The sequence below is a fragment of the Mastigoproctus giganteus genome, chromosome 4 (genome assembly GCF_048544385.1).
Source record: "Mastigoproctus giganteus isolate SK-2022 chromosome 4, ASM4854438v1, whole genome shotgun sequence".
In the NCBI taxonomy this organism is placed as follows: domain Eukaryota; kingdom Metazoa; phylum Arthropoda; class Arachnida; order Uropygi; family Thelyphonidae; genus Mastigoproctus; species Mastigoproctus giganteus.
Window position 1 is genome coordinate 7573109 of NC_143578.1, and position 23946 is coordinate 7597054.

Below are 23946 nucleotides of genomic sequence, written 5' to 3' on the forward strand. Positions count from 1 at the left end.
CTAATGTGAATATTACATATTGAAAATCAACGTGATATTTAAAAGTTACTAAATACGTTACTGACAATCGATATGATCTCTTTTCCATCCCACCGTCGTATTTTTGGCGTGGAATTTCTTCGTAATTTTTCAAAAACACCATTATTCTCCGTATTTCTGATCTCTCCAAAAATAATAAAACCGGGTTGAAATCTGGGTTTTTTTTTCTTAATTTCATTAATGAATACCCATTAGACGCTATTTTGAAAGAAGAAATAATTGATTACAGTGCCCCTTGGTTTTGGAACAGCATGCGCACATGGAAGCATCTATTATAATAAGTTATCCCAAGTTATTATTGGGATAACTTATAATTCTTCATAGCAATGCTAAATGTTAGAGAATATTCATCCAGGCGAAGAAAACTGAATTCCGACCTTTTCTTTCTAGTCTTCTAAATGCTCTTGACAGACAAGTTGGCAGAATAGAGTTATTGTTATAAAGAAAAATTTGAATCAATATTGCCGAAAATTTTCTAAGTTTAATAAATTATCTCTCTTAAAGTATTCATAATCAATTCAGATTTCTGATTGGATTATAAGTTAGGCAATCCGAACAGAAATCCCAGATAGAAAAAAATCTAGGTAAGCTATTTTTTTTTTAAGGAAACCACCAAACTCCAGTATTAAACTCTAAAATACTTAGTACTGGGCATAGCTGAATAGCTATACTAATTTAATGTTTAATCGATTTTTCAATAATCGAAGTAATGGATTACATTCAAATTAGTTTATAAATATATGACAATCGTATGGCCACGTCAGAGGCGAGTAGAAAATAAGCCACTATGTAACTACAGGAATAAACGAAGAAAGTAAGTGGTGCAGGGAATAAATCGAGATAAAAGGTGTTGCAGAAGAAACCAATCTTAAATTAACTTAGAAAGAATGCCAAATAATACGAATTTACAAAAATGCCATTCAACTGAAATTTAACGGCATCTCCTTTAAAAAATAAAATAAAATAAAATAGGCAGACCATTGTGCCCCATCTCGTAAGAGTGACTGGAGGCAGTGCGAGTAGTGTGTATTGAGCAAGCTTATCTACGAAAATATCTAAACCTCCCAAACACTTCCTAGTTCATTTCACAAATATACGTGGCTTCAATTCTAATCTCAACGATGTCCATTTTCACTTGCAGTCTACCAAACCTCATGTACTTTTTCTGACAGAATCTCAGTTATCGGTTGTTTAACTACTGCGCATCTCAGATGCCCAAATTATTCGCTGTATGATTCCTTTCGCCCCAAAGGTGGTACTTGTGCATATGTCCGTTCCGATATTCCCTGCAGAGAATTGATAATTTGGAATCTCCTCTTTTCGATCTTCTCCGGCTTAAAATCTCTCTACTTTATTGTGTCAAATTCATCTGTCTCTACCGTTCTCCCAATTCCAGCAATCACTTCGAGCTCTTTGACTTCCTTTCTTTGCAACTTGACTTTCTCCAGTCCAACTTTCCTAACAGTGAGGTAATTTTCCTTGGTGATTTTAATGTTCACAACTCCAGCTGGCTTCTGTTTTCTAGTCACACCGACACAGCTGGTCTAAATGCTGTGGCTTTTGCAATTACTAATGACCTTACATAGATTGTTCATTTACTTACAAGAAAACCGCACAATCCTAACCATACAGCCAACACGCTCAATCTTTTTTTTCTCACAAACAACCCTTCAAAGTACACGGTCGAAGTGAGTCGTTCTTTAGGCACCGCAGATCACAACTTGGTTATTGTCTCTTCTCCAATGGAGCCTTTATCTCATGGCTAATCCCAACCTCGTATTGTTTGGCATTACAATAATGCAAAATGAGATGACCCGCGAGATTTCTTTTCTTTTCCTTGGTCGGTTTACTGTTTAAAAACTTCAGATGTCAATGTTTCCACAGATCATGTCAGTGAAATTCTTCTTGTAGGAATGGAATCCTTTATTCCCATTCCACTTTAAAATCTAGTACTTTATCTAAAGATTGGTTTTCCAATAAATGTGCTAAGGCTGTTCAAGAGAAGAATGTTGCATATCGTAATTTGCTTGTTTCCGATTCTTCAGTTTCATTTTTTGCTTACACCAAAGATCGCAACAATTTTAAAGCAGTTATCAATCAGTCCAAACTACATTTTAAACAGGCCAAGAGTAGAAAACTTGCTTTCAGCCGTAATGGTAGCAGAGCATTCTGGTCTCTTACCAAAGCTATTGGCCGCAACTTTTGCCCATCTCTGCTGCCACCTCTCTCCAAACCAGATGGTTCTATTGTCACTTCAGCCAAGTACAAAGCTGACCTGCTAGTGTTCCATTTTTCTTCCACCTCATGTATTAATTATCTTCGTAAACGCCTCCCATCATTCCTAACAAGTTCCATTCAATGCCTCCTGTGGACATTCCGTTAAAGTAATGTTAGAAGGATTTTGACGAATCTTGACGGTAAGAAAGCTCCAGGTCCCGATGGTATTTCTCCCCTTGTTCTCAAAACCTGTGCTACTGAACTTACTCCTATTCTTTTCCGCCTTTTTTCACTTTCTTATTCCAAAGGTGTTTTTCCTTCTGCTTGAAAATTTGCTCATATCCAGCCAGTTCATAAAAAGGGTGACAAATCCCTCCCATCCAATTATAGTCCCACTGCAATTGCTTCTACTCTCTCTAAAGTTATGGAGAAATCAATTAACCGCCAACTCTTAAACTACCAAGAAAACTTCCGTCTGAACAACGGTCGCCGTTGTGGATTCCGTCAGTGTCGATCCACTGGTGATATTTCGGCTTATGTTACCCATTTATGGACTAATTCAATGGAAAAGTTCGGTAAAACACAAGCAGTTGCTCTTGACGTCTCAAAGGCTTTCGATCGTGTTTGACATAAAGATCTTGTTGTTTGTTTGTTTGTTTAGTTGTTGGCGCATCGGCTTGTGTGGCCATAATGCGTCTCCAATGCATTTGCAGTACTGTGATCCAAGCCCGAGACGGGATTCGAACACGCGACCTCTGGGTTGCCAGGCAGGCACTTAACCCGCCCGGCTAGCTCGGTCGGCATTCCATCTTATGGTTTGCCAAGTATTTTTTGTAATTGGTTATCCAGCTTTCTCTCTGATCGCTCAATGATTGATGGTAGATGGCTCTCTGTCTTACTTCTCCACTAATACTGGTGTCCCCCAAGTTTCCGTCCTTTCCCCCACTAATTTCCTCTTGTATATTAATAGCCTTCTTCCATTGACTGGAAATCCTATCCATAGTTTTTCCGATGATAGCACATTGCCTTTCACTTTCCATTTTGAAAAACCTTTCCCTGCTCGATCAGCTTCAACTTCTCGAATATTCGCTACCAATTCCTCAAATGCCGAACTCCAGGTAATTTTCCAGTGGGGCAAAGACAACTTAGTTTTCAATCCTTCTAAAATCCAGTCTTCTCTTATATCTTGCAAAAAGGATTCTTCTGCTCGTATGCTTATCCTTGATGGCACTCCGATTTCTAGGCAATATGATATCCCTTATTGGGATTACCCTGACTTCTAATCTCTCTTGGCACAAGCCCATTACAAATATTGCTTCCTCTGTATCTAAACAACTTGGTTTTCTCTTTCGTTCTCGGTGTTACTTTTCTTGCAAACAGCTGTTCAATCTGTATAAATCGCAAATCCACCCTATAATGGAATAATGTTCCCACATCTGGGGTGGTGCCCCGAAAACCTCTCTCAGGCCTCTAGATTCAATTCAGAAGAGGGCAGTTAGATTAATTAATGACTCCTCTCTAATTGTCTCTTCACTCGCTGTCCTATAGACGTACTGTTTCTGCTACATGCCTCTTCTACAGATACTTCCATGGGCAATGTTCTTCTGAATTGGCTTCTATAATTCCCGCTCTCTTTCAAAACAGTCCGACATGTGCCGCCAGCAGCCAACATCCATTTACTGTCCAACTTCAAACTCACAGAACCAACTTTTCATCTCCTCGTTTATTCATTCAACTGCCGTTTTCTGGAACAACCTTCACACGTATTTCCTGAAAATTAGTCTACAGATGTTCAAGTGTAATGTCAACAAATATCTTTCGTCTTCTCAAGCTACAACCCAGGGACGGTACTAAGTACTATAGGTTCTAATACCTCTAGTGTTTGGGGTTTTCTTAAAAAAAAAAAAAAAAAAAAAAACCAACAATGGCCGGCGTTCACTGCCTTTTGAGTTTTAAAGAAACCAATACCATCTCTGACCTGACAGATCGTCAGCCACTATTGGCCTTGGTTTTTCGGGTTGTTCTGAAACGTGACATGCGATTCCTGAAAAGAATAGTCCACTAGGAATTTAGGTCGAATGGAGCGCATATTAGCTCCAGTACAGTGCGCAGGACGCTGCATCGTGTGATAACCAGATCGCGTAGAAGCTGACATAACCTTTTAATAAAGATTATTTTTAGATATGCAGGTGTCCGCGTTTTATTGGTGGTGCAGTGTATTTGTGTACTGCTTTTAGAACTCTTGATCACTTTCGTAATGAATGGCGCAAGGAAGAGTGAATTTTGATCCGAAAAAACTCATGCTGCCTATCAGAAACGAAAATAGTCAAATTTTGAAAGCACTCCAGATTAAAATAAAATTCACTGATTATAAAATATCTTGAAATAGGAAAAGAAAAGAGAAATTACGTGATTTATTCAACCAATAAACAAACAGTTAAGTTGAATTAATCACACTTGTGCCATCTTGTACGCATTTTTTAACTGCTGATATTTACATAGTAATAAAAATATTAAGTAATTGACGAAATTAATTAAATTGATAGTTTCTTTGTTTAATTTAATTAATTATTAATTAAATTATCTGATTTTGTGATAATTTCATTAGATCGCATATTACAATGACGAAAACTACGCTATTTCACTAACTTATGTGATTTACTACGTAAAGAAACGATAAATTAAACTAAGCCTAAATTTAGGTTTAAGATTAATTAAACTGAACTGTTTGTTTATTGGACAGACAAAAATATATTTTGAATTCTATTATTGGGAATTTAAGATTCTGTCTCACTGTACCTGAGCGCAACGAATCTAGGAATACTAAGTCGTATTGTGAACGGACTTGTGGCTCATAAATATCTTTCACTACTTTCTCTATGGCAGAACACATCGATTGATTTCTGAAGTTGACGTCTGGTGGCGCTGTTTTGGAAAACAATCAAATAAAATGAAATAAATAATTATTGCAGAAATATTTAATTAGTATTTTCTTCAGACGAAAATAATGAAATAATAAAAGCAAAATGAAAGCATATAAAAGTACATAAAATTTATAAGAAAAAATAATAATAAAATAAATATATATTAAATAATAATAATAAAATTATTAACTAATAAATAATAAAAAAAATATATATTTATATATATAAAAGTTAACATAAAACAAAAGCAAAGCAAAATGTATAATATTATAAATAGAAAATTCGCTATTTCTCTCAATAAATGCACCTTCAAAGGTATCTTTTCAGATTGGTGTGCCAATAATATGTATGATATTTGGTATAAATTTCAATAGGGTTCACTGAAACTTTCACTTGCTATAACCAGATAATCGTTTACGAAATTAAACGCCATTATGTAGAGAAATTAGTCGCTAAATGCTGGAGTTTACCTGAAAGAATGAAAAAAATAAATAAACCCATGTATATTTCATTCACATGTAACTTTAAAGTGCTGGGGTGAGAATAGAATAGAATAGCTTGTAAAGTAGACATTAAATTCCAGTAGAATAATTGTATCAGCCAATAGTAAGAAGAAGAAGATGATGGATCGGAGAGCCTAATGACCAGGAACGCGATCCATGCCCTGTACCTATATATGAAGTGAATAATGTGTAATGATTTGCTTGATCTTTTTATCTGTAAATATGTTTAATAAACTAATTGTATTGAACTTAAATGCAAATAGTGTTTGGTCATTTCTGAACACACAGCAAACCCAAAGGAGGAGTGCACTAATATAGGAACTCCCACAGAACCGGAATTCTTCTGTGAGATAGCAAGTCAGATGCAAAGTGGGGATTTTTAAGAATAAAAAGAAAACTAGTAATGATTTGCTTGATCTTTTTATCTGTAAATATGTTTAATAAACTAATTGTATTGAACTTAAATGCAAATAGTGTTTGGTCATTTCTGAACACACAGCAAACCCAAAGGAGGCGTGCACTAATATAGGAACTCCCACAGAACCGGAATTCTTCTGTGAGATAGCAAGTCAGATGCAAAGTGGGGATTTTTAAGAATAAAAAGAAAACTAATAATATAAAAAAAACCCCACCCCCACAAACCTAATTCTGATAAGATAATCTTTGTTCTTTCTTTACTCGTGGAAGGAGATATTGGCTGGTCGTCTCCATAGTTCTTGGCGTTATGATATCCCTGACAGATAGCATAGTGGACAGTAATAACCAGAGCAAACCAGAGACTTTTAATAATAACCGGAATAAACAGATAGTAATCACTGTCCTCCCCACAATTCGTTGGACTAGCCTAATTTCTAATCCCATTAATGACGCCAAGAATTCTACGGCCTTTTTCCCTTGCCTGGCTGCGTTCGGTCTCCGATAAGGACTGTATGGTCCCCCTTCCGGAAACTCGAGTCCTTCTTCCGGAAAACGGCAAATAAATGTAAATACAAATTGAAGAACACACGCAATTACTGACACCTCTCTTGCAGAAAATCGAGTCAATTCCAAGAACAACAGAGAATGAGGGAAGCAATTATGAAAAACATCCCAGTCCTAACTTTAGGACAAAAGTGAATGCGGATTAGTCTGAAATTAATATCACCAGAGATGACATTAAAGCCCAATTAATAGCCTCAGAATAAACCCACAATTGGGCCTTATAAATTCCCATCCTTCATGATTAAGATCACCAGTGTACACATCATGGAACTACTTCCTCACATTTTTTTTATAAAAATATTAAGAGAAAACCACTTGCTGTAAATAAAGAAAACGTATTTCATTAAACCACTTTCCAAAAGTAGCAATCCCAATCCTCCAAAGCCTAGGCAAATATAGTTATACAGGTTATCTAGAGCTGTTGAATGCTCCTTTAAAAAAAATGTTCAGAAATCACTCTTAAATTTATTCACCATCACGGGCACAGAATTGAATACGTGAATTCAGCGATTACCCACCGTCAGCTACCATAAATCTCATAGAAATTCTATTTCGAATTTCACCTTGCTCTTAACTACAAACAGCATGTTGATATTCTCTTCCTAGATGCTGAAACCGGTTTTGAAAATATTTCCATTACAACCATTATAATCATCTTAAGGAATATTTACATTGAACTTGACACGTCTTAACAACAATAAGGAGTATTCTGTGGGAGAGGGAAATCACTGTCGTTAACCGAACTTCTAAAGCGATTTACCAAATGAATAGGAGCGTTCCGCATGATGGCATGCTCTTTTTAACTGCTTTACACCCTTTCCTGCCCAGCATTAAAAGAAATTTATTGTTTATGCAGATGCCGTGCAAGTTTTCGTCACCTCAAACGATCAGAAGGTAGTCGTGCAACGAAAAAATGAAGCAAATTTCACAATCATCAATTGGTAGAGTACTCCAATTGATTGGGCGCCGATTAAATGAATACAAGATGGCACAGATGGTGGGCATCAGGTACCGCGACCTTATTAAGAAATGTATTTTGAGATGCGTCATTCCTATCCATCTCTACACATCTGAGATTTGATCCTCTGCCCCTGAAACTGTCACCAGAGCCTTCCTAGGATTAGAGTGCTGGGTCCAGGCTAAACAGGATTAATACACAGGTATTTACTATCTGAAATGCTAATCTGTATGCCAGTTTGGATGTCCTGCCGTGGACACACATATAGTCATAACAAAAATATCTAAGCCTTCGCAAAATTGCTGACCGGAGACCTCAACTCGGACATACCGGATGCAAAGGTTGGCAAATAAAATGCCATTACCGTCATCAGCAGCGCGTTCGTACAGCTGGAAAGTGAGTACCGATTCTTTGTGTCCAATATTATCAAGATAATATGATCAAGCTAGTGCACTCTCTACGTAGGCCCAGAAAGGTTGGGCACAGAACTATAGGATGAAAGTTTCTGAAAATATGTACCTCCAATTTAACAATTCCAATCAGGCAACTAAGTGAACCCGACATCTCTAGGGAGAAAATAAAGGTAATAATACTGAAGACCACGTTTTTTTTTTTTCTGTTTTATGTCTAGAAAAAATAAAAAACGCATCGGGATAAATTGTAAACATGAATTATGCATTTAAAAAATAAAATCATCTGTTAAAATATCATTGACACGAGCATCGGTTAAAACAGTAAATTATTTTAACAGATTATAAAAAGTGATAAATTCAGAGTAGATGTAACTGTAACTGAAGTTATGTAGTGGTTCTACGTAGCCGAGTGGTCAGAAACGGAAGTTCAGTAGCACACGTTCTTTGAGTAGACCGGGGTTCGAGCTCCTGTTTGCTAAATACGGTCGGTCTGCCAACCCGACCTGGAACAGCGTTTCAGATTATGGTCCATTTCCTTCAACATGAATTGTTGAGGAGGCTTCCATCCTATAGTCGGTTTATAATGGCTGTAGGTTTTGTTTTTTCCCCCCTTGATAGTTCCGAATAATCGACGTATTGCAATGAAATTGAACCTTACCTCCATTGATCTCTGGTGTTGATGTTCCACACGTCCAGAATCCAGCTAAAACTGAAATGAAAGTTGGATACATCCAATCTGACGTCATGTTTATCCTCTCTGAGGAATTCTGCTTGTCCGAAAGCTTACATTTGGGTGAAATGTGTGTGTGATATTAACAACCCAATGTTCTTGTTCTATAAAGGTAGTCAAACAAAAATAGCTGTTTTTAAATCCTGAAAATTTAGTTTCACTGAAAAATTCAAGCTCGCGGTTGTAAGTTCTGCTGTTCTCATTACGCTCCAACGTACAATGAAACTTAAATTGTCTATTTGCACCAAAAACTGCAGGTGTATCGATTCTCTTATTACAAATAAATAAAATAAGATCAGAGGAACTATTTTATTAGCTGAAAACGCAGCGAGGTTTTAATGATAGTCTTCACTACAAAGAGATCTCCAATATGCATTTCGGCAATTCCTCCTTTTACTTGTCATTCACCACGGCCACAAATTAGGCATTACCAATTCAAAGGATCGGTTTAGACTACCCATTATGAGTTGGGTGGAGCTGTCTAGGGAACTCATTACTATTGCGTCACTTACTGTATTGATGGATTCTCCTTCAATAAATTTTGTTTAGCATATTGCTAGTGCATTCGGTACTGAAGAGACTGGTCAAAGAGAACATCAGAAACCAATTCTGGGTAATTTGTCGTAGTTCTATTTACTCGCAGTACGAAAGCAGTAATGAAAGGCCAATGCAGTAACAAACATGCATTGACGTGTGTCATTCGATAACGTTTCAATATTTTGCAGATTTAAAGAGGGTCACTTCTCCGTCGAAGATGTTACTCGCTCTGTCCCTTAAAATATCAATGATTAAATCGCTGGTGTTCGTGATTTGATCGGAAACCGCTGATATTTAACCATCTGCCTAATCAAATTGTTGTTTCTTAGAAGACATGCCAATCAACTCTAGAGGGCAGCGTTAAGCGTATGTGTCACTATTTATTTTATCAGTTTATTTCTCCGTTGAGGAGACACCCCTTGGACAGGCATTGGCTACAAGGGTGTGGGATACATTGTGTGGGGGGTGGAATTCATTTAGGATTATTTTATTCTTACTTTTATTTATTTATTTCGTTTTATTTTTATTTTTTTTTGTTTGTTTGTTCCCTTTTAGTGTTTGTCCACTTTATTCTTAATTCCCCCACTTACGTATCTGACCTTGCTTCACAGAAGAATTCCAAATTCAAGGGAACTTCTCGATTAATTATAATTCCCTTCGGAAAAGCTGGGTGTTCCAGGATGACAAACTACACACGCAAATATATAATATAGCATAGTTTATATATATATATATATATATATATATATATATATATACAACATAAAAAATGAACAAATTGAGGCATGTACTATTAATATTCAACTTTGTCTACTTAGTATTAGTTATATATATATATAACTAAGTACATTGGTTATACTCTATTAATGTTATCCTTTCCTTTACAACACAAACGATATTAGTGCAACTGTTATAGTTTCTTCCTTGCACATGATCCATAAATTTCCTTATGCTCCACAATTCTTACCTTATTCACTGGTTCAGGACTTTACCCTCCCCTTCCAAAATGCTAATCATACTTACATTTTTCAGGGAACAACTTATGACAAATATTCCTTTTCTCTCCTTTGCTTATAACATAACATATGTTTTATTATTAATCAAAGCCACTACTGTCGTTAACAACCTTTTCTTCTTTAGTTCCTTTTACTAATTACAAAGTTATAACTGTCAAATTTCTATTATTATTATTACTTAACTTATCTCTCTCTACATTATATATTTTTATACATGTATATATCTCTCAGTATCTTAAATCTCCACTAATCTGTTATTAGGGTCCTAAAGTCCTTTAAGTTAACGAGAATACTATGTTAGTCACTTACTTAATTTCCTCTTAGTAGGGCTTCGCTGTTTTGGATCCTCCCACTCTTAGTTGGAAATGTCATCATCGTATATCAGGGCATTCATTCTAGAACTCCTAGCGAATTTTCTAGTGAGAATCACAATTCTGGTATTCTGATGGACTCACTGTACACCTGAACTGGGCTGGCACGTTGCATACTATCATACTCTGTCGATATGGGGACTGCTATCTTCATCCTGAGGCCTTTTTCCGCCTTATACGGCTATCTTGTCCGCAAGAAGGGGCTACCCTCGCTCACAGGGGCTACCCTCGCTCCACCTAATAAAAACCCTTTCGAGAAGAAGACTTCACAGGGCGCTACCCTTCCTTACTCCACCTTTCACAAACTTCTTATTAAAATAAGAATTATTTGACAGTGCTCGTTAGCATACGGCCACAATCCATGATGGATTGACTTGCAAAAACAGCCACTGCTCTTGCCTTCCAATGACGGACCGGCTTAATCTTCTTACTCTTCCTAACACCCCAAAAACCTGAACTGCTGCTAACACATAATTTCTACAACGACGAAACCCTCAACTATTAACTGTTACTAACTTACTTTTACTTACACTGACGAAAATCTTAACTGCTGTGTCCGCTGACTATTTCAATTTCCTTAAAGCCACCACAAACTCAACTCAGTGTGTTGTGCCCAAACTATCTCACCCAACTATCAAACACGACAGAAAACTCAACTTAGTATAACATTAACCCATTTCCATAAATACCCACATCACTCTATTCTGTCTCTAACTCACATTTTTACAAAACCACCACAAGAAGGCTCACCTTCCAGATAGCTCAACTCAGGTATCTCCTTCCTACTCACATTTTATAACACGACAAAAAACTCAACCCTCAGTCTTAACTCAATTTCCCAAACGCCAACAAGAATCTAAACTTTGTCTCCACCTAACTCATTTCCTTAGCTTTATGGACCCGTTTAAACTATTTCCTTCGCTGGAGTTTGCCCCTAGGGATTCCTCTCTTTCGTTTCTATTCTCACTAGTAGCCATCTGTGATCTAAATAGCATTGTTTATACTTTCTCTATTTAGATTATTCTAATAGCTAATAATAAAATGATAATCAATCTATAACTTATTAACTGACTTCAATTAACAATAATATGCTATCAATATTCAATTTACTATACAATTAATCCCTTAATCACTTTTCAATAATCCACATCTATATGAATTCACATCTATATATGCATTCAAATCCACATTTGAATAATCAACATCTATAAGTTGTTTACACTTTTACTTATTATTTATTATTTAACCCATTTCTACTACTATTCCTTGTTCTATCTTTATCAATCTCCTGTTAATCTATCAATAGTCAATTTAGCATACAATCAATCCATAATCACTTTTGAATAATCCACATCTATATGAATTCACATCTATATATGAATTCAAATCCATATTTGAATATTTTTCATCTTACAATTGGAAGGTGTGAAGCAGATCCCATGAGCAAAAGGTTACATAGGCCATGGGACGTTCACCCTGAAAAGTTCTATACAACATTTTGATATACATTTGATAGTATAATTTTCACATTAGAATATTTCATATTTTGGCATCTAAGGTTGACATTTAGTACTATGAAACATTATTATAAAGGGTGTCAGACTTTAATGGGAGCTTATCCGGTTCAATCCTTAGTTGATCAATGAATTAAATCTATTTGCTGGAAAGAAACGACCAAGGGTGTCCAAGTTTTTTAAGTTGCTTGTTTTATTCTCATCGAGAAGTCCCCAGCATTTCTGGGGACTTCTCGATGAGAATAAAACAAACTGTCGATGCTGGGAGGCGTCTAATCTTCCTGTTAGCAGTTGGGCTAATGTTAACATGTTTCTTGTGTTAAATTTCTCTTTTCAGGGAGGAGTACTGAGATTTGAAAGTAGGATGGCCCTAGAGATAGTAAATGAGTGATTCGAGATTCAATACTGAGGAAAGCTTTCAGGTTGCTTGGTGTGGCGGAGGACCAAATCTGTGAATCATACAGTGGGACGAGAAGTATACATTTCACTACATACATTTTTAAAAGGTCTGCGTTTATAATGACAATTAACTCTTGTTTGGCTGCCCATAGCACCGCATATGTTTTTGCTTTGATGTAATGAAAGTGCTCGAAGAATGTTAGTCCGTCATCCCATTTTAGGCTAAGTTCTACGTGCGATTTAACAATTCGTGCGTCGCATCCGCTTACCACTATAGAGTTATTATCTGTGCTCTTTTTCATTGTGATTGTCATCTGAGTAGTCATATGCAATCGAGGTAATACTCCAGTTCATTTATTGTGTTATTAGCTTGTTGATTTGTTTGCTTAACTTGTCGTTTATTTTTAGATCTGACGAAGGATTTCCGGTAATCAGCATAAGTATTGAAGTTATGTTTTTGGGAGGCAAAAAAGGGTTGGAGTTCTGCAGAAAATAATATTGAAGGGAGACCCTTCCTATGGCACTCCCTGCGAAATGGAGGGAGTGCCATAGGAAGTGCCATAGTGTCATTTTCAGGTCACGAGATATTAGCAAGTTTTGTTATGAGGATTTAATGCGACAACGGAATATTTCTCAACATTAATGTTTTTTAGTGGTCTCTTTACAACGAACCCCTTTAGTATTCATTGCATTCGCAATTTCTAAATGAAAGTTACTGAAGAACTCCCAATACAATCATATGTCGTAATGATATCAGGCGCTTTGGACAGCCCCACCCAACTAATAACGTTGCCTATTATTCGGCGCGCTGAATACATAAAAGGATTTTCCGAAGTGCACCTTGCGTAAAATGCGACTGTTTTATTTCTTTATTTGATAATGGGAGAATCGATGCCAGAAGCCTTCTGATACAAATGGAACGTTTATTTTATATTGAGTCGAAGGTTAACTCAATAATAGCAGAATAGAAACTGCGGGTTTTGTGCTTTTAAGTGAAACAAACTTTCTACCAAAGAAAAAGCTGTTCTGTTTGCCTCGTTACAGAATGGACATTAAACGACTTAATCCTTTCGCAAATTATACTCAGACACAGATTTTGAGAAAAGCTGCATTCTTCGGGGGTGGTAGAAGATTTAACATGACATCAACCTAGATGTTTATGAGTTCCATTGGGCCTTTTCTGGTGTCTTAGCCTTGTGGAACCTTAGCGCTAGAGGCATAATTTCCTATGATTTTCCCATCTCTATAGTGAGATTAAAACCTTGATATATTGATTGAGGGAATTTTTTTAAAAATAAAAATGCCAAGTTACCAATTATCAGAAATTCTTCGCATTTCAAATTTCATGGAAATGCCCATTATGTAGACCAAAAATGAAAATTGTTCTTTTGGGCTTAATGTTTCTACAGATTAGTGATAAAGATCTGTTTGAGTTATATTTATCTGTAAAGGACCATGAAGTGCAAGAATAAATTACTTGTATCTAGGAAAAGAGATTTCAACAAGTGAGAATCCCACTCTTAAAGGAGGAGAATTGATACTCCCGGGATCTAAAGAGTGGTAAAATGGCCTCACAACATTTAATTTTTTGGTCTTGTATTTTTTTTTTACACATTTTGGAAAATTAAAATAAAGGTGAAAGGAGAAAATGCAAATGGGGGTAACCGAACAGAAAGTTTACAAATTTTCGGTTTCGTAAGTTATAAATCGTGCGACCGTCAGAAATGAACTTTCTACCTCAGAGAGACCTTTCTACCTTTCTCCCTTAGAGAGTTAGTTTTTTTTTTTTTTTTTTTAATGAAAACCCCAAACACAAGAGGTATTAGAACCTATAGTACTTAGTACCGTGCTTGGGGTGGAGGTTGAGAAGAAAAAAGGAGATATTTGTTGACATTGGACTTGAACTTCTGTAGACTGTAATTTTCAGGAAATACGTATGAAGGAAGGTTGTTCCAAAAAACGGCAGTTGAATGAATAAACAAGGAAGATGTTACTTCTGTCAGTTTGAAGTTGGACAGTAAATGGATGTTGGCTGGTGGCGGCACGTGTTCTGACTGTTTTGAAAGAGAGAGAGAGCGGGAATTATAGAAGCCAATTCAGAAGAACAGTGCCCGTGGAAGTATCTGTAGAAGAGGCATGCTGCAGAAACAGTACGTCTGAGACAGTGAGCAGAGAGACTATGTTAGAGAGGAGTCATTAAATAACCTAATTGCCCTCTTCCGAATGGAATCTAGAAGCCTGAGAGGGTTTTAGTGGCAGATGTAGGAACAATATACCATTGTAGGGCGGATTTGTATTTCTACAGAGTGAAAGCAGTTTGGAAGAAAAGTAACGCAGAGCACGAAAGAGAAAACCAAGTTTTGTAGATGCCGAGGAAGGAATATTTGTAATGTGCTTGTGCCAAGAAACATTAGAAATCAGGCTAATCACTAAAAGAGATATATCAACTTTCCTGGAAATCGCAGTGTCACCAAAGCATAGGAGCGAAGCAGAATCATTTTTGTGAAATATAAGACAAGACTGATTTAGGATTGAAATCAACTAAGTTGTCTTTGTTCCTCTGAAGAATTACCTGGAGATCGGCATTTAAGGAATTGTTAGCGGATATTCGAGAAGTTGAAGCTGATCGAGCAGGGTAAGGTTTCTCAAAATGTAAAGTTTAATGCAATCTGCCACCATCGGCAAAACTATGGATAGGATTTCCAGTCAATGTAAGACGGTCATTAATATACAAGAAGAAAATAATTGGGGAAAGAACTGAACCTAGGGGGCCACCACAATTATTGGAGAAGTTAGAATATAGAGAGCTATCACCCTCAGTGAGCAATCAGAGAGAAAACTGGATAACCAGAAAAAAAAAAAAAAAAAAAACAGCTTGTAAGCCATAAGATGGAGGCTTGTTTAGAAGACCGAACCTATTGGTAACTCTCTAGGAGGCTTCCGGATCAGCTAGTGTATAATCTTGCTACCTCTACTCTGCCAGATAGTGACTCGAGGGAGTCCGAGCAGTGTGTATGCGGGGGGCATTGTCGAGGCCAACGTATGTCAAGGATCTGAGTATATTCTTACTCTGTGTACGCCATATCAAAAATTTCATTATTTCATACAGCATATCCCACTCACTTTTTCTTACTATTGAATACACCATGAATTGTCAAACTAATAGAGTAAGGTTATCTGCGAAAAGATCTAAACCTCCCAAGGACTTCCTAATTCATTTCACAAATATACGTGGTCTCAATTCTAATCTCAACGATGTCCATTTCCACTTGCAGTCTGCCAAACCCCATGTACTTTTCCTGAGAGAATATCAGTTATCGGTTGATTCAACTGCTGCTCATCTCAGTTGCCCAAATTATTCGCTGTGTGATTCCTTTTGTCTCAAAGGCGATACTTGTGCATATATCCGTTCCGATATTCCTTGTCAGAGACTTGGTAATTTGGAATCTCCTCTTTTAGATCTTCTCTGGCTTAAAATCGCTCTACCTCATTGTTTCAAATTCATCTGTTGCCTCTACCGTTCTCCCAACTCCACTAATCATTTGGAGCTCTTTGACTTCCTCTCTTTGCAACTTGATTTTCTCTAGTCCAACTTTCCTAACAGTCAGGTAATTTTCCTTAGTAATTTTAATGTTCACAACTCCAGCTGGCTTCCGTTTTCTAGTCACACCAACCGAGCTGGTCGAGATGCTGTGGCTGTAACTAACGACCTTGCACTCTTAAGTTTGAAGGGCAGATGTTGAATATGTGCAGTAAACGAAATGCGGTCGTCGATGATGACTCCTAAACATTTGGTGCTTCTGACAAGTGGAAGTGATTTCTTGTCAAGTTTTACAACTGGTGGTTTGTCATAGTCTAATTTGTGTTTTAAAATCACGATCTTCGATTTGGTTGGGGATAATTTCAATTTGTTCTTAGAGGACCAAGACGATATTTCAAAGAGTACTTTATTAGCATAGTGTGGGAACTAAAGCCAATTCTGGGAACTATTTATCAATATGCTATCTTAATCCCAGGCTGTCTCGACAATTGTGGGATCTTAAAATACATTTCTAACTTCAGCTTTCCTTGGAACCTCAATAGACTGTTGCTGTACATTTAAATTCTAGAACAGAGGTCCCCCCTTCCCTTCCAAGGTCCACAAGCTATCTGCTGCTCAATAAATTTATTCTATTTAGCTCTTTTAACATCAGAAGATTCCATGTAATGAGAATTTTCTTTTATTCTTCCCCAACCTGGATAAGTCCGAATATTTACGATAGAGCTGTGGTGTTTCTCTTCAAAGATAAGACATATATATTATCAACATAACAATGTTTAATTCACCGTTTCGAACATAAATAAAATACAAACACTAAATCATTCGTGATTATACAATTTCTCACAGCTTTCTTCTAATATACATAATTATAATGTTATTATATATTTCTTTTTTTCAGTGAATTTATAACCATCTAAAATCTATGAACAATCATCATCATCATCATCATCATCATCAGCCATTTTCAATCCACTGCAGGATGAAGGCCTCTGCAGCAACTTTCCAGTTCCTTCTGTTTTGAGCACTGACCATCCATTTACTACTCAAAAACTCATGAATTTCATCTATCCATCTCCGCCTTTGTCTTCCAGGTTTTCTTCTAGCTCCTCTCGGGTACCATTCTGTTATTTTCTTAGTCCATCTGTCATCATGTCTTCGAGCTATGTGTCCTGCCCAAGCCAAGACCATTTTAGTTCTTTAGTTTTCATAAAAATGTCCTTTACTTGAGTTTGCTGCCTAATCCATGTGTTTCTCTTCTTATCTAACAGTCTGATTCCCAATGTAATTCATTCCATTCTTCGCTGTGTAGTTCTTAGCTTCTCTTCCATTCTTTTGGTGAGTGCCCAAGTTTCACTTCCATAAGTCATGGTGGGGAGTATACATTGATTCATTATTTTACGTTTCAGACAAACTGGGATATTGCTCTTCAATATGTGACTATATTTCTTGAATGATATCCATCCAAAATTTATTCTTCTCTTGACTTCCAGCCATTCATCATTATTACAGCTAATAACTTGTCTCAGATAAGTATATGACTCCACCTTTTCAATTACTGTTCCTTCAATCATTATTTCCCTTTCCGTGGCATACTTGTTCATCATTACTTTTGTTTTAGCCATATTCATCTTTAGTCCAAAATCCTTACTAACTCTGCATAACTGATTAAGATTTTCCTCTAATTCTTTGGGATCGTGGCTTATGACCACAATGTCATCTGCAAATCGTAAATGATTTAGGTACTCTCCGTTCACATTGACTCCTTTCTGCGACCAGTCTAATCTTTTGAAAGCTTCCACAAGGGCAGCAGTAAACAGCTTCGGATATATTGTGGCTCCTTGTCGAACTCCTTTCTCGATTTTAAATTTGCTACTGTCTTTGTCTAGTCTAATAAAGGATGTAGCACTCTCATATATTTTCTTCAAAATCATAATATATGGAGTATCTATGCCTTGTCTTTCCAGTGCCCGAAACATTGCCTTATGCTGTATGGCGTCAAATGCCTTTTCATAATCCACAAATGCCAGGCATAATGGTGTTTTATATTCATTTGCTTTCTCCATTAGCTGTGATATTACGTGAAGGTGGTCCATAGTTGAGAATCCTGTCCTAAAGCCAGCTTGCTCTTTCGGTTGATTCTCATCAAGTATTCTTTCTAATCTGTTAGTAATGACCCGTGTGAACAACTTGTAGATGTGGGATAACAAGCTAATTGGTCTATAATTTCCAATTTCTGATTTATCTCCTTTCTTATGCAGCAAAACTATGATTGCATTATTCCACTGCTCAGGCATCATACCTTTCTAATGCACTTTGTGAAGAGCCTTGCCAGTTTTTGTGTTATGTCTCTTCCTCCCAATTTTAACAACTCTACAGTAACTTTATCTTCCCCCGGGGCTTTCCGATTCTTCATTTTCTTCAATACATGTTCTACCTCATCAGGAAGAATATCGGGTATGTCGTATGTGTTGCTACTTTGCAATCCATGTTCCCCACTGCTGGTATCATTCCCTCGCTCCTTGTATAATTCTCTGTAGTAGTCTTCTGCTATTTGAATTATGCCTTCTCTGCTGTTTATAAGTACACCATCGCTATTCAGTATCATTTCAGTATCATTTGTATTTTAGTATCATTTGTATTTCAGTATCATTTGTCTTTCTGTATTACTGCTCATGGCTGCTGATTTAAATCCTTTGTTTTCCCTTAATGCTTGTTCTACTTTACTTGTGTTAAATCTTCTTATGTCCTCTCTGAGTCTCTTTCTAATGGCTTTGCATAACTCAGTATACTCAATTTTCTTCCTGTCAGTGTTTTTCTTGCTTTTCATTTGTCGTCTTCGGTTCATCATGACAAGTGTTTCTTGACTAATTTTTTCTTCTTTGGATTTCTGTTTCCCTATAGGTTTCTTGGGCTTTATCACTTTCAGAAAGTTGTAATGTTCCTCGTCGATATCTTGGTCCTGAGCAGACTGCAGAAGCTCAAGCTTGTTCTTAAGTTCCAGTACATACTGCTTTTTCTCCTCCTCTGTTATTTTCAAAGACCTTTGTATTATTTACTCGAGTCAGTTTTTTTCCTTTCCTTTCCTACATCTATATCAAGTGTACATCTTACCATTCTGTGATCACTTCCAACATTTACCTTATTCAGGACGGTAACATCATTCCCAATATATCTTCTGTTAGTGAGGATGAAGTCGATTTCATTAGTTGTTAATCCATTTGGACTCTTCCATGTCCACTTTCTGTTCACCCTCTTCTTGAAAAAAGTGTTCATTACTGACAGTCCTTGAGATTCTGCAAATTCCACAAGTCTTTCACCTCTTTTATTTCTTTCACCAATTCCAAAATTTCTTATAGTTCCTCTTTCTGCGCTGTTTTGCCTTTTTCCAACCTTAGCATTGAAGTCCCCCATAATAATAGTGTAGTGGGTTTTCTGCTCATCTAGAAGACTCTCAATTTCAGTGTACATTTCTTCAACCTCTTCATCATCATGGCTCAATGTTGGTGCATAAATCATAATAATCATAAATCATCTCTCTCTCTCTCTCTCTCTCTGTCTCTCTCTCTCTCTCTCTCTCTCTCTCTCTCTCTCTCTCTCTCTCTCTCTCTCTTGATACACATGAACATTAAATTGAACATATATCCTTCTGTGGCCTCTTCTGAGCCTTCAGTGGCAATGAACAAACTAGTGGTTGTTTCCCAAGAGTACAGACTATTTTGTTGATAACAATAACACATCTAACACAGATGGGTAACTCACTCTCTCACTCTTTCCCTCTCTATATACTATCTCCCCCAATTTTCTTTTAAAATACAGTATTCAGTTCATCGTATTCATCATCTAACTGTCCTATTCATTTGTCCCCGTGTTTTTTTCTTTTTATTTCAGTTTGCATTAACAAAATTTTCAGGACTTACTTTCACTTTTTTCTCTCTGCTTGGATGGGGGATTCAGGGTTCAGGTCTCCTACCAGCAGTCGTCTCCCTGGGCCTGGCCTTTGCTGGTCCACTAGGCGCACATCTCCAGACTGCTCTTTGTCGGTTCTCTCCACAAACAAGGGCTTTGCTTCTGGGATGCTGCTTTGACCATTAGTTTGGAACTCGAGCAAATTTTCTTCTAAATCGTTTCCCTCACTCTACTATTATTAATACCCACTGAACTGTGCCATTTCCAAAACTCTCCGTCTAACAATTTCCCCACACACCTCCGACACCACTCTCACTCCCAAAAAAAAAAAAAAAAAAAAATCTCTCTCGCTTTATTTCTCTTTCTTCATCTTTATTCTTATTCGCCCAATTCTTTTACTGTTGTCTAGGCCCCCGTTCTGGTAAGTCGCGCTCCTTTAGTCGTAGCGGGAAAAATTCCTGTATATCATTGACAAGACACCATGAGCTACTCTTGCAGCTCGTCTGCACTGCTCAGAGAACTTCATATCTGCCTGCACAATTATGTAGTACTTTACATTTGTCAATGTTAAACTTCATTTGCCACCTCTCAGCCCATCTGTTCAACTTTTCCAGATCCTGTTGCAGCAGCATAGCGTCAGTAGTGTCCTTAACGACCCTGCCAACCTTTGTATCATCTGCAAACTTAGACATTAAACTTGATATCCCATCATCAATATCATTCATAAACACCGAAAACAACAATGGACCCAACACTGAACCTTGAGGAACTCCACTAATAACATTAGTCCACGTTGAGCAGTGTCCATTGATTACCACTCTCTGTCTTCTGCCACTCAACCATCCCCTTATCCATAGCAGCAATTTGCCTCCAATGCCACACTGCTCCAATTTGTGCAGCAGTCTTCCATGTGCAACAGTATCAAAAGCCTTTCTAAGATCCAAATATATAATATCAAAGTTATTCCCTGCATCCAGTTCTTTTGTGACTACATCATAGTATCCAATCAAATTGGTCAGGCAAGACCTGCCCTTAACAAAACCATGCTGCGTCTGAGCTATAACTGAATTCTTGTCTAGATGATCCTGCAGTGCTTCTTTAACCAGTGCCTCCATTAATTTACCTGGAACAGAAGTTAAACTAACAGGTCTATAATTACTTGTGTCAGCCTTTGATCCTCCTTTGTGAATTGGGGTTACATTTGCACATCTCCAGTCTATGGGTACCTCCCCTGAGTCCAAAGAAGCTCTCATAATTATGGCTAGGGGTTTGCATACTTCCTTTGCTGCCTCCTTTAATATAACTGGATAGATCCCATCCACCCCAGGTGCCTTTTTTATGTTTATCCTCAACAATCTCTCCTCCACTTTCCTCTCAGTTATTACAAAATCATCCAGCTCACTGCCAATGTTTACTTTACCTACATCGTTCTCCCTCCTGAATAACTCCTCATGCGTGAATGTAGATGCAAAATACTCGTTTAGATTGTTAGCCACCTGAGCAGGATCCTCAACTGTTGAACCATCAATATCCAGTGGACCAATCTGATTCATCCCTTTCCTTCTCGAGTTCAAGTATGTAAAGAACTCTTTTCTGTTTTTCTTTGCATCCTTTGCCAAGGATTTTTCGTAGTCTGCCTTTGCCTGCCTAATCTCCTTGGTGACTTGGTTACAGACCAACTTATATCTATCATAGGCTTCCATGTCACCCATTAATTTGTATGTATCCCAAGCATTTTTCTTCACTGCCACATGTCTCATTAGTTCATCTGACAACCATTTAGGCCTAAACCTTGAACAATATTTCTTAGTTGGTATGTAAAGCCTGGTAGCCTCCAAGATTAGTTCCTTGAATGCTTCCCATTTTGAGTTTGCTGTTGGTAACATCATCAGTTGGTCCCACTGTATAGAATTTAAATACTGTCTCAGACCATCATAGTCGCCTTTACGAAAACAAAAACCCTTCCCTTTACCTCTGATGGTAGTTACCTCCTTGAGTAAATCCCACTTCAACACACTGTGATCACTGCCACCTAGTGGTTCATTTATCTGCAGGTTCTTAATGCATGAAGAATCACTACTGATAATCAGATCAAGAGTATTGCTCCCTCTTGTTGCCTCACGAACATGCTGATGTAGAAAACAATCATCCAATAAATCCACAAAAGCCTTGCTAGTGTGCGAGTGACCAACCCACAAATTCCAGTCAATATCTGGGAAATTAAAATCCCCCATTATAAGACTCTCTGATTTACTGGCCCACTCTATTTCCCTGTACAATATATTATTATACTCATCAGAGTCATTAGGCCTATAGCACACTCCTACTCTCAATTTTTCATTTCCCTATGCTTATATCACACCAAACTGACTCGACACTGCCCTGTCCATCGATGTCAACTGGCTTCACTTCCTTGGACTTTATGTGTTTCTTAATTAATAGCATAACCCCTCCTCCCCTCCTGTCCTGTCTATCCTTTCTATACACATTGTATTCTCCAAATTCCAGTTCCGCATTACTTATATCTGTGTGACACCACGTCTCTGATATCCCAACAATATCTGCCTTTGATGTTTTGAATTTATAAAGCTGAAGAGAGCTGATTGATTGGAACGGAGTCTTCGGAGTCTACTATAAAGCTGATTGATTGGAACAGAGTCTACTGAGGACGTTCTCCCACCATAAATTATCAAAAGCGCCCTCAAAATCGATAAAGATCGCCATAACGTACTTGGAAGTGGAGCTGTCAATAAGGTAGTGAAATTTCTAATAAAGCGTCTTCTCATCCAAGCCCTTACCTAAAACAGTATTGAAGAAAGGATGTGGAGCTTGTAGCACCCTTGTAGCTAATTTAATTAGCGATTAGTCTCCCTAACACTTTTCCAAGGTGAGAGAGCAAGGCTATGGGGCGGTAGGATCTGGCATTGTCTAGTAGTTTACCAGTTTTATGTAAAATCTTAAGAATGGCGTGTTTCCATGGTTTGGGAAACATTCCAGTATTTAAGCAGTTGAATAGTTTAAGTAGAACTTTGGGCCTTAGGTCATAAAAATGTTTGATAAATATATTGTCAATGAGGTCATACCCAGGATATTTGTTTGACTGAATTTTATTCAGGAATGAAGTAAGTTCTTCTGCAGTGAATGGACTTCTTTCTTCTAAAGGACGTATTTTTCGTTTAAATCTCGAATAGATAGATGGTATGAAGTATGAATAGTGAGATCATTAGTCAACAGTTGATCCAAGATGGCATTTATGGAGTCTGTTAATGTAAGAGTTTCCATACTGTTGGAGGTAATGGAGTTAAAAATGTCACCCAGGATCATTTTGTTTTTAGCAATTTTATAAATGACGCCCCAAGGATTATTATTCCCAGATGCACGGACAAAATTGTGCCAGGATTGCAGTTTGCTTTCATAAATCAATTTTACGTATTTTGTTTTGAGAGTTTTGTATTCTTCATGTAATCTGTTGACTTCTTTGTGAGGCCAAGTTCGCCGTTTGCCCTGAAAATTTCTTCTGGCTTTATGAACAAGTTTCCGAGTCGAAGAAAGTTCGTTATTCCACCAAAGTGTGTAGTTAGTTTTTAGCTTCTTTTTATGTGTAGATTTCTGAATTGCAGTAATGATAATGTTTTGAATCTGCAGTGCTAATTCGTCGGTAAGAGATTTAAAGTATTCTAGGTTGTCTTCAGGTAAGTGAGAGAGAGAACGGAACGATTAAAACTATCCCATTTTATGTTTCTGAGAGAGTAACGTATGAGATTACGAAGAGGTTTTTGAAGAGTAACAGTCGATCCCAACAGTCGATCCCAGGAAGACCATAGAGCGATGGTCACTTGTTGTTAGGTCAGTTTCTACGTGCCAGTCAGTAATATAAGGAGCAATACGGGCAGTAGC